Consider the following 20,597-nt stretch of genomic DNA (forward strand, 5'->3'; position numbering starts at 1 on the left):
AATAGATCTACAGTAGGGTTAAAAGATCAAAGCTGTGCCCTATAAAAGCTCCTACTGGCCAAGTTTTAGAAAAATTGAAAAATCAAAAAGAGAATAATAATTATAATTATTTGGAACCTGTTTTATCTGTAAAAAGCCCTGGGTACATAATGATACTTGCAAATGGAAAAGTTAATTCAAAATGTACAAAAGTTAATTGTAAATATAAAGGAAGGTGACTCTAACAGAATATGCTTAAATACAACAGCAACCCATTGGGAATTTCTTATTTTTTTGTCTTCTTTTCTTTTTAATTATGGCTTGCTATATAGATTTTTATCTCCTTTCAGCAAGAGCTACTGTCTGTAAGGAACTGTAGGAAAGCTACATAATTCTGGGAAGTTAGGCACTGTATAAAATCAGGAGGAATAATCAGCACTGGTGTTCACACACAATGACAAATTAGCGTACAGCTATGAGTTGCAAGATGATAGATTAGCTAAAACTTCAGAGACAAGAACTGATCACATTAGACCCAACGCACACTTTTCTTGGAGCAGGTATATTTAGATAAGCTAATATCTAATAACTTCCTATGAGGTATTATGAAGTAACTTTTAAACTGAGGAAGAATATTCCCAGATCAAAACTTGATGGGCGTTTGAGTAGAAAGAGACACCACAATCTGAAATCGGGTATGGGTTTGTAAATTCCAATTGAATTAGCAATGAATCTTAACTCTTTGGAGGGACCCAGCCAGTGAATTTTGGCTCAGGTTTGAATCCCTTTCAAAGATAAAATTAGAGCCTGTTGCTTGGCCAGAATCAGCAACTTTGGCTGATCTGACACAAGGCTCTTTTTCTTTGGGATCTACTAGTATTTCTGTATCCTCAGGTAGAATTAGACATGTATAGAGTGAATAAAGAAGTAGAACAAGTCTTCAATATTGATATTTTAATATTGGCTTAACTGTATATGTAATAATAACTTTTATTTTCATAGTAATAATTTGCATTTGGAAGAAATTGAGGATCTCTGACATATTGGACTCATCATTGTATAGATATATTTAAGAGCATTTGACCAGTTTGTAATCAACATTTAAATGTCTAGTAATACTTAGTGTATTTTATTTATTTTAATGATACCATTTGTGTAAGAATATTTACGTTTTAAAAAATTGACTTGTGGATAACTTTACAGAGTATCAGGAAATTAATAGTAAATATTCCTCTCCATACACAAATATCCCTATGTCAGTAACGTTCCCCGAAACACTTGTGTAAGGCCCATAATATTCTCTAAAGGCCACACTCCATAAGAAATGATTACTTCCAGGACAATGTGCACAAAAAATTTTTAGTTAGTAGCCATTCACATTCAAATTTGAATAATGATGATGAAAGTAGCACGAGTTGTACAAATAAGACACACACAAGGACGCACTAAACAAAGGATTTACAACAAAAGAAAAACTACATCATAAAAAAATTGCAACAACTATTTTATCCTCTTAAAGAAATTAGTGACAAAGTATTTTTTCTAAAAACAGCACAAAACCATTTAACATTCTATAAAAACATTTTAAAGAACATAATAAAGGCTTCAGTAGAGAGAAGGAAATAAATTGTGAGTTGCTAGAGCTCTAGGAAGCCAAGGAGAAAATAAATTTCAGAGATTAAAGACATATTAGAATCAACACAAATGGAACAGGCATGAATGAAAACATAATGAAGAATATGGCATGAGGTTATGACCAAAACAAAACTGAAAAGATCAGACCTGAAGAATCATTAAGGGTTATAGGAATGATAAATATGGAATAAAAATTAAACATAAGTATTTAAATTTAAAATAGAAGTCTTAATTGAAATAAAGATTTTAATGTAGACATCAAAAAGGCACATCGTCTCTACATAAAATGAAATGAAATAATAAATGCCAAGGCATGTATATGGTGGTAAACTACTGAACATTAAGTATATTAAACCTATATAAATGGACACTGGTAGAGGCAAAGCAGGTCATGCACAAGGTGGTAGAACGACCATTGACCTCAGCCTTCTACAAATCAACATTTAACTCAAGAAGGTTATGCAACAAAATTACCCCATTGTGACAGAGAGTATGTTTGAAGAATTTTATACCGAGCCAAGTTTCTCTTCAAGTGAAAAGACAATAGAAAATATTCTAAGGTATACAATACCCAGAAAATACAGCTTCCGTCTTATAAATCAAACTCACAAAAACCACTTGATAGTGGAACACAACTAATTAGTTGTGTGGTTTAAAATTTAAAAATCAGGAATGATATAGATAGAGTAAACCTGGTGATGAGAAATAAATCATTTTAAATTTAGAGAATCGATGCTATTGTAAGTTTAGAATTAGAAAAGAGTACATAAATGTTATAAAACTTGACAATAGTAAAAGCGAATAAAAGCTGAGGATGGTTAAGGGCACGTTGGAATAAGGAAGTGGTCGAGTGCCAATTTTCTCAAATTTCACAGAAAGGTATCAAACTGTATCACGTAGATTTGAAACATAAAATGCATTAACACCAAAATCACTCAAAATTCTTAATGCTTTTGAAAATATATTTTTAAATTTAGTTTATCATTTAAACTTTAAAAATCAACATTTATCTGAAACTCTGCTATTCTACGTTTCCCTTCAGTTTATTTTATTTTTTGTTTTCATAAAAATAAATGCATTACTTTGCAATTTAAAAAAAGCTCATATGGTACAATTCTATGTTTGTGAAATTGTTGGAATTTTTGAGTGTTTGAATTTTTATAAATGAGAATATTTCAATTTTTAATAAACCATAATGTCATTACTTTTTATTAAAGGTAACTTAAAACATTTACATTTATAGATGTTTTGTAAGTACTATCGGACACCAAGACACCAATAAAATGGCAGGGTTGGACATGGCTAATCGGTGTGTATCGTTTGTAATCTAGAAGCCTTCATTAGGGATCACGTAGTATTTGCTGAGACCTTTCCAATTTTCATCATTCTTTCACAAGATCAGACCTATTCACATAGATCAGACCTAACTGATTCTTAAAGATCAAATGAGCAGTTGTGCTCTGCAACTGACAAACTTCCAATTAAGGAAGTCCAATTAAAAGCTCATTTCTGTAATTGAGCAGAGATGTAATCAAGCTTAAAGAGAAGCAGAAGAACAAGAGCAGGCAGTTTATTTAGGGGAATGGGCATAGTGATTCTGAACTTTAATAATTTAAAAATAATATCTATGCTTCCATAAAGTGCGTTAAATTTCCCCTCTATTCTCTTCAAGATCAACAGCTAAAATAAAGCCTCCATGCCAGTGTACTGGGAACAACTAAAGTTCAAAATATGAATGAGGTTTGGAAGCAGACAGGTTTATAGCCAAAAGCAGTTCTTTAAGTTCCTTGTTTTCAAAATGATTATAAAACATGCATGCACAGGAAAGGTATATGTCATCATCATGCTTCACAGTTTAGGATATCCAAACCCTAAAGGAACTGTAGACTTTTATAGAACTCCATAGTGCGATTATATCTAAAAGAAATCACTGTTGCTGTTTATTTAATTGAATTCTACATCTTTGACTAAACTTAGCCATCAAGTTTTCAAGAAATTGGTTTGATTTTCACAGAAAATACAATACGCTTAATTTACTGAAACAGTTGTATTTCATAATATACAATTGAAATCAATATCAGGGGGTCAGTAGTATCCATTTTGCCACAAATGTTTTGGGAACTACTAAAAACATCTAGCATATTATACACTAAGTAATATTCTGTATAATATTCTATTTCTTATAAACCTTTGAATAAAAAAAAACTCATGTTGTCTTTCTAGTAAAAATTTGAAATATTTATCCAAACTAAAACAATCAACAAAGTCTATTAAGCTTATTTTGTTTTATTATATTATTTTGCTACCTTATACAACCAGGGATAGGAAATAACAATTACATAGATACCTTTTCAATGCAAATTCTGACTCCTTAAGTAAGTGTTTTAGGGCCGGCCCGGTGGCACAGCGGTAAATTTCACATGTTCCACTTCGGAGGCCTGGGGTTTGCCGGTTCGGATCTCGGGTGCGGAAATGGCACCACTTGGCAAGCCATGCTGTGGCAGGCGTCCTACATAGAAAGTAGAGGAAGATGGGCACAGATGTTAGCTCAGGGCCAGTCTTCCTCAGCAAAAGAGGAGGATTGGCAGCAGATGTTAGCTCAGGGCTAATCTTCCCCCCAAAAAAGGAAGTGTTTTAAATTATTGTATGCTAATTGACAAAGGGATATTTTTCCAAAAAAATTTTTTTTGAAAGATTGCAGCTGAGCCAACAACTGCTGCCAACCATTTTTTTTTCTTCTTCTTCTTCTCCCCAAAGCCCTCCAGTACGTAGTTGTATATTCTAGTTGTGAGTACCTCCAGTTGTGCTATGTGGGATGCCACCTCAACATGGCCTGATGAGCGGTGCCATGTCCAAACTGGCGAAACCCTAGGCCGCCACAGCAGGGCACACAAACTTAACCACTTGGCCATGGGGCCGGCCCCAATTTTGATGTTGTTAGTTAATCAAAATACTTCAATCATTTTTTGTTGGGGTGGAAGGGGTTCAAAATTTGTAGAAAAAATATATTACTTCCTTTCCCTAAATCCTAAAAGTAGCTATTGTATATCCAATTCTCTTAGAAAAATCAGTAGACAGTAATACTTCAGAAGTGCTAGCTTAGAACTTCATTAAAATTCTCAAAATAAAAGTCGCATTTTCTGAGGTCTAACATCATATCCTTATAATTAATCTTCACTTTCAATTCAGAGCATGAGAAGATTATATATAGATATTTGTCCTATTTTCTTTATCTCTACTGTTACAAAATATTTTTAAGTTATGTATCTTATTTGTCATATTTCCAGTGTGAAGCAACTAAATTTCCACAGATGAACTTAAATTACTTCAATGGCACTACAAAATACTAAGAATTAGTAAAGTGAAAAATAGAAACAAATAGTTTCTCTGCTCCGTCACTAAAACCTTTAGGGTTTGGTGTTGAAAGCTTTATAAATTTATGCTCTTGACAAAAGAAAACTAAGAAAAGATATTGTGGAATTCTAAATAATTTCTATTCTTAATTGCTTGTTACACAATCCAATGGTAAAGGCATAGATCTTACCAGATATGTCTGAGAAGCATAATTTCATTACTATTTTTATCAATGTGAAAACAACTAGGGGAGGAGAAAGTACCATTGACTTTAGATCAAATAAGTTTGAGAATATGGTGAATAAATGGGAAATTATAAATATATTGGATTTTTTCACTGACTTCTACAGAAAAAAAGATTTAAAATTTTCATAACAGTTCACGATATAATGAGCAAACAATAAATATATGTTAGTAAAGTAATAAATGGAAAGCAAGCAGATTTAAGGAATTTTGGTTGTATAAGAATATTCATACAGTAGATTCTCTTCGGTAAAGTGCGAACTCAGAGCGTCATCACGTATTTTCAGCCTGGATGATTATGCTTAAGGAGGTTCTCTATCTGCCTTTCTCATATTCTCAAACTTTGTTCCCCCTCCTTTTCTTTCTATCCTCTTAAAGATCCTGGCCTTAAAACAGCTGACAATCCTTGGCTCAACCTTTATTTCAATAAGCATCCTTGTCTTTCTCAACGACACTGTTGTTTCTCTTTAGCTCAGTTTAGAATCTTTCCAAATTAACCTTTTTAACATATATTGTCCCTACAGTCACTTCTCAACCCAGTTTGACCCACCTTCCTGGAGATTTCTTGAGTATACACCAATTTTACACATACTATAATAAAATATATATTCAAAATTTTGACCAAAGATCATCTTTTAAAAATTCAGATAGTATTCATCTCACTTTAACTATGAAAGCAATAGCAGATATAATACATTTTAGCAAGATGCCATCAAATAAAAAGTCTTAATCTTCAGTTTTACTAAAATAGAAAGGGCACCATTCTATAAGAGCAAATTTTCCAGGGCTACCACACTACTGAGTTCATATTTTGTTTTTAATTTCTGACTCATTTTCTTGTTTGTAATGCATTCATCTGCAAAAATTCCCTGTAAAAGGAATATTTGCATTTTATAAGTTAGCTGATCTCGCATATACATGAGTATCTGTTTAGGTTATAAAATAAGTCTCAATTTCTTGACTATTGTTTAACCTCAAATCATATTTAAATTAAGTAGATATTGAAATGTACTTTTTATCCAACTGTCATGTTGTTATGGACAGAGAGAGGCACCACCACCACGTAGTTTCCCTTCAAGGAAGGACTTGTTACCCCAGTTACTCTCAGCCCATTCAGGTATTGTTGCAGCTGCCTTGCTCAAGGTCACATCTCTCTCTGGCAGCCCAGATCCGATGACTGCTTAGATGAGGGTATAAAAGCCTAGCCTTTTGATCCATGAGGAAGAATTCTGAAGGACCAGTCTAATTCCAGAACTTCCCCATGGGATGGTCTGACTCTTGATGGGCCTGCCTCAAAATTGGACTTCTCCCTCTTCACATTCCTGTTTTCTTCTCCCTTCCACAGCTTTTTATCCCAAGGGCACTCCAGCACAAAACACCTGCAAACTAAACTTTGTCTCAGGGTGGACTTCCCAGGGAACCCAACCTACGTCACATCTGTTCACAATTTGCTATGCAAGTAAGGTAACTTGTTTTTAAAATCCACTACATAGCAGCTGAGTACCTGTAAATAATTGTATAGGCATTTTTAAATGTCATAGACGTTCTCTGCATTCAACAAGACAGATATTTTTCTAAAAATAACTTGAGCAAAGACTTTAACTGATGTCTTATGCAAAAAATCATCCGATTGCTCCGATTAGGGTACTATGTAATAATGAGGTTAAAGTGCATTAGAAAACTATTGCATTAACCTACAATAAATGAATAATTATGAAACACCTAGTCTGCAGTTCACATTGGTCATTCAAAGACAAAAATTGAGGGATTCTAGGTTATGTGAATTGAAATGAGGATTTTGAAATATTTTGACCCAAACAACTATCATAGATTTAATTATTGTTGTGTTTGCTCTTTACAAGTTGACTAATTATGAAGAAATCATATATATTTATTTTTTCCAAGACAAATTTCTTTCCAAAATATTTAGAACTCCTTGCTATTCAGCAGGGAACTTTTAAAGAAAATAGATTTTCACAGTGAGCTCTTCCCATAAACTATGGTGACTTTTGGCTACCAATCTGACATAAAGAGCTTGGGAGTCATAAACTCCCATCTTCACAAAAAGCTGAACAAACTGAAAATCAACAACTTATCTGAGATCCTTTAGAGAATTGAGGTCACAGGGCAATCCACCGGTACAGAAACTAGAGAGAGATTAATACAGAGAATCAGAGCTTACCAGGAGCAGAAGCCAGAACTGGAGATCAGCAGGAATGCTTAAGGAATAATTGATTAATTGCCGTAGACTGAGTTTGGACTAATTTGAGAGAGAAAAACTCCTGGAGGCCCATCCTTAGTGGGGCCTACACGCTTTTACCACCAGGTATTGAATTTTACCATCAGGTTCTTTGGGTGAAGGTAGAGAAGTATCTCCTCATGCGTCCATTAGTGGGAAGGTAAAATAACCATTTTGAAATACACCAAGAGGCTCTGTTCTCATTAACAAAAGTCTGCCTCAAAGGAAATTATTTCACAAGAGCCTAACCAATGTGGGTTTTAACAGAGCCTAACTGAGGTGGGGGAAGAGAAATAACCAACTCCAGGCCCCTCTAGCATTCCATGTGGGAGAAGGGAAATACCCAAATCCAGCCCATTCTAGCCATCCTGTATTGCATAAAAAAGCTGAGAAGCACTTATTAATGTCACAGTCAGGGCCCCAGGCCCACTAAAATACTGATAACTAATCATAGGAATATAGAACACTTCCCCTCTGCCCCCTTACTTACCACCACATCAACAGGGCTTCTGAATAATAACAGGGCATTGCAGCTGAAAAGAATTCCAAGGCTCAGATTCTATTTGACACTCCAGGAAAACCTAAATAATACAACAGAGGAGAGAGAAACAAGGATACCTGAAGAAATGTTAGCGTCTGACACTAATACTATGGCAAACAGTAAATACAGCCTAACACAAAATCAAATAAACCTAAAACCTCACACAAAAGACCTATTTACTTGAGTTCCTTTTACCCAATACATCACGTCTTTCAACAACAATGTCTGAAGCATGGCAGAAGGTGAAAAACACAGTCTAAAGAAACAAACCAAGCATCAGAACCAGACTCAGATATAGCAGAGATGTTGGAATTATCAGATTGGAAATTTAAAATAACTATGATTAATATACTAAGAGCTCTAATGGAAAAAGTGGACAACATGCAAGAATGGATGGGGAATGTAAGGAGAGAGAAGGGAACTCTAAGAAAGAATAAAAAGGAAATGCTAGAAATGAAAATCATTCAAACAAAAAATGGAATGCTTTTGATGAGCTGATCTGTAGAGTGGACACAGCTGAAGAAAGAAACAATGGGCTTGAGGATAAGCCAATAAAAACTTCCAAAAGTAAAAAGAAGACAGAAAAAGAATTTAAAAATTGGGACAAATATCGAAGAACTGTGGGACAATTACAAAAGGTGTAACATACCTGAAATGGGAATACCAGAGGGAGGAGAAAGAAGAAGGAACATAGTTTCTGTTTGGGACAATAAAAAAGTTTTTGAAATAGATGGGAGTGATGTAATTAACATCACTGACTTGTACAGTTAAAATAGTTAAAATGGACAATCTTTCATTCTTTTTATTTTACCACAATTAAGAAAAAAAAGCAAAGAAGAAATAAAGGCTTTCACAGACAAATATAAAGTGAGAGAGAATTAGTTGCCAGCAGGCCTGCCTTGCAAGACATGTTTAAGAAATTGTAAGGGAAGGAAAATGATATATGTTGGAGACTTAGAACTATATGATGAAAGGAAGAACATCAGAGAAGGAATAAATGAAAGCGAAAGAAATTCTTTTGTTTTTCTTAATCTTAATTGATCTAATAGATAATAGTTTGCTCAAAATAATGACGACAATGTATTCAGTGATTATAGGTTACAGATAAGTGGAATGAATGACAGCAGTGTTATAAAGATGAGAGAGGGACTTGGAAATATTTTGTTATAAGGTACCCATACCATCTGTGAAGTAGTACAGAGTTACTTGAAAGTAGACTTAGATTAGTCATAAATGTATATTGCCAACTCTAGGGCAAACACTAAAATTTTTTTTTAAAGTAGTGACAAATAAAAATGGCAAGCAATATGATTTATTGGAGTATATGAGGAAGCCATTTGGTGTAAACCTAATTCGGCCTGACTTTGATTTTCCAAAATGGCCTGACATGGCCATTGAGCATGCATTGTATATCTGCTTTAAGCATTTGCTATGTCCCAACGACCAGAACAAATGGCCTTGAGATAAAGGTACAACTTCCCTCCACATTGGTGTTTCCTTAAGGATAAGTATCTTTCCCTAGGCTAGGAACTGATTTCTGTGCTCACCTGTGACCACCCAGCTCGAGACAACAGACCTGCCACCCTGCTGTATTTACCGAGACAGCAGACCTACCTGCTGTGTCCATCAATCGCTGTGCTGACAGAGCAGTCTCGTGACTGTTGTAAAAGGGGCATTTCAATCATATGCGAAACATGCTCTTTGAGGGTATATAACCACTCTGTATACCCCACTTCTTTGGTGCCCTTCCTTCCTTGGGGAAGGAATACCCCGGGCTAAGCTAGTCCTCACATTTTTGCTCAGAACAAACTCACCCCAATTTTCATTTATAGATTGGTTATGGATTATTTGCATTGATAGTATAATTGATGCTAAAGAGGAGAAAAATGAAATCATACAAAATGCTCAGTTAAAACTAGAGAAGGCAGAAAAAGAGAAGAAGGCAAAAAAAAAAGAAAGAAAAAGGTCAACAAATCTAAAACAGTTAAAATGTGGTTGACATTAATCCAACCATATCCATAATGAATGTAAATGTAGATGGTCTAAGTACACCAATTAAAAGACAGAGACTGTCCAAGTGGATAAAAATTTAAGACCCAACTATATATTGTTCACAAGAAAGCTAGTTTAAATGTGAAAACACAGACAGATTAAAAATAAAGGGATGGAGAAATATATAGCATGCTGACACTAATCAAAATAAAACTAGAGTAGATATGTTAGTTTCAGATAAAGCAGACTTCAGAACAAGGAAAATTATATGGGATAATGAGGGATATCCCATAATAATAAAGGGGACCATTCTCCAAGAAGACAAAACAATCCCATCAACTGTGGTTAGGAGACCAGTTTTATAGCTCAACGTAGTGTCATACTAGCTCCCAGAATCAGAGTGATGGTACTCAGTGTGTCCCAGCAGTGGAGATAGGCTCTATTAAAAATGTCCTCTTTTAGGCATAGACATAAGATTATTTAATGATGAGCATTCAGAACACTTAGCTTCCATTTTAAAACATTTTGGTGTACTACTTTTAACAAATATTTTTGACCCACAACTCCATGACTGACAGAATACACTATATAACAACTAGGAAGGTAGCCAGGGTTATGTAACACCTTTTGGCCTACTCCAGAAAATGCAAAGTGTTAATAAGTATATTTAAAGTCAACACCACTGAGTTTGCTTCTGTACTTACCTTTAGAGTACATTGCCATTATTCAGTGTGCTCCAAATCTTCTCTTTTCCTATCTTAACATCTTTTCTCATTCTAAGAGAATAAAAGTTTAACTAGGTTCCGGTACCAATTCCACTGCATGGTAGTGTTTCCCACACCAACAAAAATTATTGGGACATCAACTGGGTATCCTACAATTCAGCTCAATTCTGACACTATCTACCTGGAGACAGTATGAGATTCCACAGGTTAAGGTTTCAGTCCTACAAGATGCCCCCCCAACCTCATTTCAGACACCAGTTGCAAGCCCAGGTCTTTACCTGTACTTCTGACTGACTGGCTATAAATCAGAGGCTCCCAAAAACCCCTCGTCAGGTTCGATTAATTTGCTCATAGAGTGGCTCATAGAACTCAGAAAAACATTTTACTTACTAGATTACCAGTCTATTATAAAAGGATATAACTCGGGAAAAGCTAGATGTAAGAGATGTGTGGGGGATCAGAATTTGCCACCCCAACATGTGTCTCTTTGGCTTGATTATTTTTAAGAACAAAAGACTCAGAAAGAAACTTTGACCTTCCCCCTAACTGCCTAAAAGAATTTAAGATAAGAAAGCCTGTCCCAGGGAGGAGCTATCACCATAGGGGGAGGCAAGTCAGTTACAGGAGGTTACCAGAGAAGCACAATAAAATGCAGATTTTAAGTCCTTGCCTTTGGTATTGATTAAGAGTTTTTAGAGAGAAGGTCATCTCCTTTCTTCTTCCTGGTATAGGGAGGGAGGCACCTTTACAGATAGAGATTTACCTTACAAATGTAAATGTGTCCTAAGGAAGGGCAAGTTCCATTCCTCAGAGCCTCCTTCCCTGTCCCAGTTTATCAAAAGCAATCAGCCTCAAATAATCCTGATGCCAAAGAGACATATCTTGGGGTGGCCAATTCCAGGTCCCCACAAATGCAAATCAAAAACAGATATATTTTGTGGCTATAGAAGTATATTTACTATGTTCAAGTTCTTTTTAACACAAACTGAAAGATCAACAAACATTTATTAATAGCATGTATCTGTCAGGAATGGGCTGGGTTGGAGAAAAAAAAAACATGGTGGAATTTGGTAAGTTATTCAAAAACATCCAAGTTCTCTTTTTCCACAAACCCCTAGAGTTAAGTTTGGGTTACATCATGGTGTTCTAGCCCAAAGAATGTGGGCAGAATGGATATATGGCACTTCCAGTCCTGACTACTAAGATCACTCGCTAACCCCTACGTCTGTTAGCCTTCCTTTGTCTCTAGGCTTGCTGCAGAAGGCTCAAAGGGAGATCTCTGAGGCCCTAGGTGGGAGATCCACTGAATGAAAGAAGAATCTCATTCTGAATCCCTCTTTGAAAAGCTTCCTACCAGATAGCCAATTTATCTGCGACATAAGAAGAGATACACCTCCATCGTGTTAAGCTATTGAGATCTGAGGATTGTTTGCTATAGCAGATATTCCACTAAATAAGAGACAAAAATAAGACACGGCCCCTTTACTTGAGGTCCTTACCATTTTAACAGTAGAGAGCACATATACATACATTTTATCATTGCCTATCATCTTCCTCCCCCATAAGAGAATTTCTTACTTCTGGAAACAGACATAAACACTTCTGTTTTGCTTTTTTGATTAAATTATCTTGTGGATGCATCTAATCCATAATCAATCCATAAGTCAAAATTGGGATGAGTTTATTATATGAGCCAGGTCTGAGGACTATAGCCCACAGGCTTCCTTCTCAAGGAAGTAAGTACTCCAAAGAAGTGAGGTATACGGAGTGGTTATATACCATCTTAGAACAAGGAGCAGACATCACATATGACAGGAATACCTCTTTTACTACTTTCATAAGTTGCTGAGCTAGCACAGCAGGCCAGTGGTCACAAGGTGAGCACAGCAAGTGGGTGGTCAGCAGATCAGTAATGAATCCTTAGTTTCTAAGAAGAAATGCTTATCCTTAAGGAAATGCTGATATGGGGGAGGCAACATTTCTATTTTTAAGGGCATGATTCTTAGCTTTGGGACATTGTAAATGCTTAAAGCAAATGCATGATGCATGTTCAACAGGCCACATCAGGCCTTTCTGGAAAAACAAGGTCAGGCCGAATTAGTTTTAAGCCAAATAGTTTCCTCATGTACTCCAATATATCATATTGCTTTTCATTTATTCATCAATCTGTTTGTTTTCCTCTCTGAATACTGTAAGATACTTGAGCCATATTCTGCATCCTCAGTACCTAGTACAACTCCTGGTGCCTGATAGACACTTATCATTTGATAAATAAATGAATGAATGAATTCCATGTGGAATCTAAATCCATCAAACAAATAAGCACTTAACAGATCCTCTTTAGGATGACAGTTATGCAGTAATATTTAAAAGATATTTCATCTTGTGAAATTTCTAAATTCTTACGTGTTGTAAGTGTCCTTATATCCTTAAAAGTTAACACGCATGACAGTACAAAATTCAGTTGTATTTCCTGCTGCCATTGTTACTTTCATATCATTAAAATGTAATATTCAGAAATAGGCCTTTTAAATTCTACACACAGAATAAGCTAATAAAAAATGATAAATGAGTTATTTTATAAAGGAGGAAATGTATTTTAACACAGAACATATAACTATGTCTTGAATATTCCTAGAGGTAAAAATTAAAATAACTGATTTTATATCCCAGGTATGAATACCAACAAATCAAAAGACAAAATAAATAGCTCAATCCAAAATGATATTTCTACATCTATGCTTCTTCCATTATTTATTCTAAAACTTTACTTCAGTCACTAATACAAAATTATGTGCAATCATCTTTTTAAAGAAGTAAACTAATTGTGGAATTATTTACTTAGGTATGGCAGGAAATTTTCCTCTTTTTCCTCCTAGAATTTAATATTTATTTAATACCTTAATAATTTATATTTAATAAATAATTTAATATTTATTTAATTTAATAAATATTAGCAAGCAAAAAGGAAAAAATCTGTACACTTGCATTCCTTCTAATTTCATCCATTTTAAAGAAACAGATAACTAAGATGTAAACTTAACAGAATTTAAGATCAATTATCTTATCTGTTTACATCATAAACTTGGTTGTTGAATGAGTAACTGATGGAAGATGAATTTTTAGAGTAAAAGATCAGGAATTCCACGACAAACCAGAGGACAGAAAGTGATTTGTCATCATCATAACCCAAGGTCCAATGATCTTACCAATGCCTGGAATCAAAAATATCATTCTGAAAGTCCAAAATGTATATAAAGGACTATTTTTCATCATAAATAGTTTCCTGCAATTCATATAGGGAATTCAATAAAGTATGAATAAAGATATTTTAATTAACTTTTAGACTCAATTTCTTATTGACTTTGGGGTTGCATAGCTTTATTCAAAGACAGTTTCCATGTAATTAATTTGCTGTGTTTCTGTATACATATAATGTATCTGAAGGTCAGTATATGCCTCAGTTTCCTCATATATAAAATGGGAACATTATTGACTCAGAAATTGATTGAGAGAATTAAATACAATATGTGTAAAGCAATTAACATAATGCCTGGCATATATGTTTAATGAGTGATAGTAATTATAATTTAGTTTGGGCTGCAATTACAAATTGAGGAAAATTGAGGGAAAGTACTGTAAGTTTAAAACAAAAACAAATTATATATAATGAGGTAAAGGAGATTCACATGATAAATACTTAAAAATTCAAACCATATCTTCCCTCAATCCTCAAGTTTGGAGTGAAGTTATCATTAGTTTCAAACTAATAATCATCAATAAATGAATACCCTGCTTTCTTGTGAATATAAATCTTTGAAAACTTTAGTTTTGCTCTGTAACTCTAAGAATTTGATTTAAACTTTAGATGATCCAAAGGAGGGACTATTCAAATGATGTCCAGAATGAACTTATACAAAATTTTACTGTTAGATCGAGTTTGTGTGGAGTTTAGAGAGTATTCTCCCTGAAACAATATGAGAGAAGGATAAAATATATGGAGCCAAGAAATGCTTCCTGCAGATATATATTTTTCCCAGTGGAAGGAATCTAAATTGGTAGAATACTGTAGCTCAGGTGCTGCATTCTGTATGAAGAGGGTGTTATCAAGGCGAATGTGAAACCCAATTTAGAGTTTGATTGTTTTTCCTTTTCCATTACATATTTACAAATACAGCACTCCAGGCAACAATTCAGACTGCTAGTGTGCAGATATTTTGCTGTTGATTTCTGGTGGTAGATTGGGAACTACCAATAATGCAATATGTATAAATCTATTTCACCATTATTGTGGAGAAATAACTTTTAATCTCTACTTTAAAACCCTCTTGTGTTCTGTTTAATTGTGTTCTTTAGAGTTATGTCCTGCGGAAAGAGACTAAGTTACTGAGGAACTGTGGAAGTCAGTGTCATATAAAATATCAGAATCGCATCAAAGGACACATAGGTAAGCAGGGGAGAAAAATTAATCTTCTGATTTAAAAGAGGATAACCAGGAGGTGAAGATGCTGGCATGAGAAGTAAATAAGTACGGTTGAAATTTTTATTTTTGCTTTTGGTTATGAATTTTTAAAAAGAAGAAGGAGGAGGTGGAGGAGGAGGAGGAATGACCTGTGGCACTCAGAAAGCCAAATTTTAAGTCCGTAAGAGATGAATTTTAACCATTTCTGATTTTGCTCTCACATTCTGAACCATTACTCTCCTAGCTATACAAATAATTAAAGATACAATATATTTAATAACTATATTAAATAATATATAATATTTCAAGTCAAATGCTAAGGTGAGGCAACCTACACACTGACCTTGCCACAGTAAAACTAAATGTTTCAAGCTCAATGATCTCAAGAAGATAGAAACTATTGTGTCAAAAATATACTGGTGACTTTTGATAAACAATTTGATAACCTATAACAAAAGTGAGACTGTGTATACCCCAAAACCCAGCATTTCCACTCCTAGGTCCATAAAATACAAGAATATTTATAGCAACATTGTTTATAGTACAAACAAGTGGAAACAACTCAGAATGAATGAAATGACTTAGGGTAAGTTGCATCAATATAGATGAATCTCTAATAACTAATGTTGCACAAAAAAATGACAGTTTGCCAATAGATAATTGTAGTAAAATGCCATTTGTATGAAGATTAATTTGCATAAGATTAGTCTATAGTGCTTAAGCGAAAAAGATATATGTAGTAAACATACAGGACATTATTAAGAATAATAAACAGCATTACAAGATAGTGGTTACTTCACAAGGGGAGGGAGAGAAATATGGCTGTACAGGGATGTACAGGGCATTGTTATTACCTTTTGTGATGTTTCATTTCTTAAACTGGATAATTAATAAATGAATGTTTATTTTAATCTTTATAAATGTTTTATATGTCTTAAAGTTAATTTAAAAAAACCCTCTCCATAGAATACTAACCCATTCAAACTATTTGTGCTTAGGAAGAAAAGGGTGACTGGTAGTAAATACACTCTAATTGTTTTAGTTATCTATTGTTGCATATCAAATTACCCCAAAACTTGGAAGTTTAAACAAACGTTTTATTTGCTCATGAAACCACAGGAAATTCAGAGCTCAGCTAGATGATTCTTCTATTTCAGTAATTCAGCTGCAAGCAACTGGTGACAGGGCTGGGCTGGAGCCCATAAATGCTTCATTCATATGTTTCATACCTTTGTGCTCCTCCATGTAGCCTCCCCCTTTCCCCTCTTGTGGCTTATTTGAGCTTCCTTACAGCATGGTAACCTTACCGTCGTTGGATGTCTTATGTGTTAATGTTTTCCCAGGAGACAGCGTTCCAAGTAGTGCAGTTTGTAGTTACAGACTTCTTAATATCTAATATTACAAGTTACATTTTGTCTCTTCTCCCACACTCTATTACAGAATCAAGATTAAAGAGGAAAGGAAATAGACTCTACCTCTGCATGGGGCATAGAAAGGTCACATTGCGAAAGAGTATGATCTGGTAGCTTATGAAAAAAATTTCTAAGCAATAAAATAAAAACCAAAAATCAAAACACACAAACATTCAAACAAAACTTCTCTCCAGGCCCCTTATCCTGTCCAACTATAGTGTCCCTTTTTTCTTCTAGCTTTTAAAGACAATCTTCTAAAATTATTGGTTAATCATTGTGTCTCCACTCCCTTACCTCTCATTCAAGCTTTAACCCATTCTAACTTCCTTTTTGCACCATCATTACATAAAACTGCCCTGTTTAAATATCACCAAACATTGAAGTAAAGCCAATGCCATGAATGAGAGAATAGTAACTCAAAGGACAAAATTTACACCCAGAGAAAAAGTGTTACTATAAGTGCAGGAAATTAAAATAAATTTAATTAATATCAATAATACATGCATGGAACAGGAAGAGGAAGTTATTTTACAACATTGCATTATTATATTTAAGAAATATCTAGAGATGATGGATAAGTTAAATGGTAGAACGAACAGAGTGGAAAAGCAGATTAGAGAGCTAGAAATTATACCCAAGTAATGAGTTCCCCCACCACAAATGGCCACATAAAGCAAAAGAAAATTTTCAAATAGAATTTGAAAGATAAAGAAGATTGATTTAGAGGTTCCAACATCTGTTCAAAACATGGTTCAGAAGGAGAAAACAGTGAGACTGGAAAGGAGACAATAGCTTAATTTTCCATGTTCAAAAGGGATTCCCAGCCCTACTTATCTCCTAGACTTAACCATATTACTAAATATAGCCATAATCCATTTAGATACTCAAGCTAGAAATCTGGGAGTAATTTTTGATATCTTTTTTCATTCAATAATCTCAGATCAAATATATCAACAAATGCTTCATAACGTCTGAAATCTCTCCAGTTTCTGTCACCATTTTGTTACAGCTTAACACTTTGTAAATAGTTTCCTTAATGTATACCTGTGTTCCAGCTCTATTTATTCTCCACACCATATCTACTGTATATATGTAAATACATATGCATATGTATGTATAATCTTTTCTTTTGTAAACTTCTGGTTCATGTCTTTAATTTTCTACATTATTGTATACTCATTCTTTTCTCATTGATTGAAAATGTATTTGTGTTAACCCAATGTCTCAAATGGACATACAAATATAGATGGTCATTGATTTGAAATCTTTTTGTTTTGTTATTTGCAGACACTTTAAATTTGAAGGTAGCCAAATCCAACTATTTCATGTATACATACACACACACACACACACAAATATGTATATGTACACTTGTTTCTGGATCTTGGATTCTGCCATGTTGATTCTTCTGTTCTTTTGCTTGAACCACACTATGTAATTATCATAAATTTACGAGTTTTAAAGATATCATTATTTGTAAACATATATTCCTATTATTTGAGGTTTAATCTTACATGAAATATTTAGAATATATTTACAGTAGAAAGTTTAGCACAATTTTAATATGACTGGATCCTCAAGTAGGTTTTTTTGAACCTCATTTTGGGTTTCATATTCATATTATTATTTTTATACAAAAATTATTTTATGTCTTTATCTTTGACTAAAGACTTCTAGGAAACAACCTGATTTTCCATGAAAAAGTAACAGTTAAATAGATGAAATATTTTTGGCTAAGATAAGAGATTAGAAAATTTCATTCAGAAAAAATTAAAAGAAATCATACTACCATCTTATCTAACTTTTTTCTTTTTTGGCCATACATTCTTTGTGACTTACTTCGACCAATAGAATTGACATGGGACTTCAGAATGTAGATTTTAAAAGGCCTTGAGGATGTCACTTTCATCTTCTTGGAATTCTTTCTCAGTTATGTGATGTAGCCCAGGATGTCAGAAATGTGAGTATAGACCATCAAGGCCTCATTGAACTACCAAACGACTGAAACCATTTGAAAGACAGTAGAAAGGATGAGCAGAATCGTGCAACTGAATTCAGCCCTCATGGCTGACCTTCAGAATAGTGAAAAAAATATATATTTGTATATAAAATGGTTGGTATTTTGAGCCACTAAGTTTTGAGATGATTTGTTTCACAGCAATAGGTAATTGATACAGAAATTGTTACCTAGAAATGGAGTGTTGCTATAACAAAAAACTTGAAACATGGGGCATTGGCTTCGAGCCTAAATGGCAAGGGGAAGCTGGAAGAGCACAATGAACCTATATGTGGAGGATGGGGAAGCAATGAGTAAACTTCTATAGGAGGCTGGAAAAAATTAACTAAAGTAACTTGGAAGATAGAAAATATACTTAATGAACATCAGGAATTGCTTAGTGAGATCTTGAGGCAGACTGTTGAAAGCATCAGCCGAATACTTCTAGTTCATATGATAGGGCACTATCAGAGAGACAAGCTTAAGAAGGAACGCTATAAAATACAAATCAGGACTTGCTGATTTACATCTCCACTGTCTACAGCCGATAGAAGATTCTCAAAGTAAGAAATATCTTCTATGCTAAAATAATTCTCTTTTAAAATTATCTTTAGTTCATTTTCATTTTATGTGTAAAAAACTTACAGAACTGCGGCTATAAATAGTCTATAAGTAATCACTTTTGTTTAATTCACAAAATATTAACTTCAGGATATTCAAAATATTGAACTGAATGAAGTGTAATGGTTACTAATTTATTCCTTAATTCTCTTATATATTCATAGATGTAATGATTTAGGGCTTTAGCTCAAAATTATTGATTTGAAAAAGTTGGCCTATACAAAGGAGATTTTTTTTTCAAGGAAGAAACAAACAAACAAAAGCCCTGTATCTCATAATTTAATGTTTTCTTATATGACACCAGGTACACTTTATCTCATTCAAGAGAGCTGCTGAAAATATTTCTTCTAGTAAGGAGTACTAACATATCTCATGGATGGAGCCTTGGAAGGAAAAGCCAAGTATTGACACATACAATTGACTAAGTTTTTCTCTCCTGGTAGATTAGTGGCTAAACAAAAAATCACACTTTTTTTAAGTCTATGTGTGCCTGGTAATGTCATATGACACCCTCAGCTTGGTAAATAGAATGTGGAGTGAACAAGTCTGGGATTGCCCTCTAATGATTTCTCATCTTTCCCAGCTTGCCCATTGCTATACCTCTCAAATGATCCTTGGAACTTAGGGAATGCAAAAGGAGGCTAGATATTTTGGTTTGCTATTATACTTGATTATTTAGATCATGCAAAGGCAAGGTTGGTCTTCTAATCCTATTCACTGAGTTTCCATTAGGAGATAATAATTACTGATCCTACTGCTATTATTGCTATTGATAGTAGGAGAATAATTACAATACTATATAGTATATATATATATAGTGATTTTAATATTATTGATATCTTGTATAAAGATTGAGCTAAATAGGATTAAATAAATCACAGTGATGTTCCAAAATATTGTACTATCCATAGGAAAAATGGTGGGAAATGCTTGCTTGTCCACCTCAAAAATTGGGAGTGAAAACTGGGCAAAACCAGGGAAAAATTTCACTGGAGAAAACATCCTGTAGAAGGTTGCTACTGATTCTGTGTAGAAAAACAAAAACAACAAGTAATTGAGCAGTGAAATAATGAGAAGTTGGGGACAACAGAATCCTGGACTGAGAGGGTTGACCAGCCTATATGGCATTCCTGTTCAATACTAACACAGAAGCACTCTTTGAATCTGGTGATTAAGGAAAGATTGAGAATCTGGGGAAAGAGATAATTCATTTCCAGGAGATGATTCCCAAATGAAGTCGTGAAATTTATCCAGTATTCAGGATCACCAACAAAAGAATACCACCATGCCTGAGGAAACAGTCACACATAAGGTGAAATATTGTCCTATGTTATAAAGGTAATATTTGGGGAACCTGTCTCTGGCTCACCATTTTGATGGTTTTGCTGATAGTTGGAA

The sequence above is a fragment of the Equus caballus genome, chromosome X (genome assembly GCF_041296265.1).
Source record: "Equus caballus isolate H_3958 breed thoroughbred chromosome X, TB-T2T, whole genome shotgun sequence".
Classification (NCBI taxonomy): Eukaryota; Metazoa; Chordata; class Mammalia; order Perissodactyla; family Equidae; genus Equus; species Equus caballus.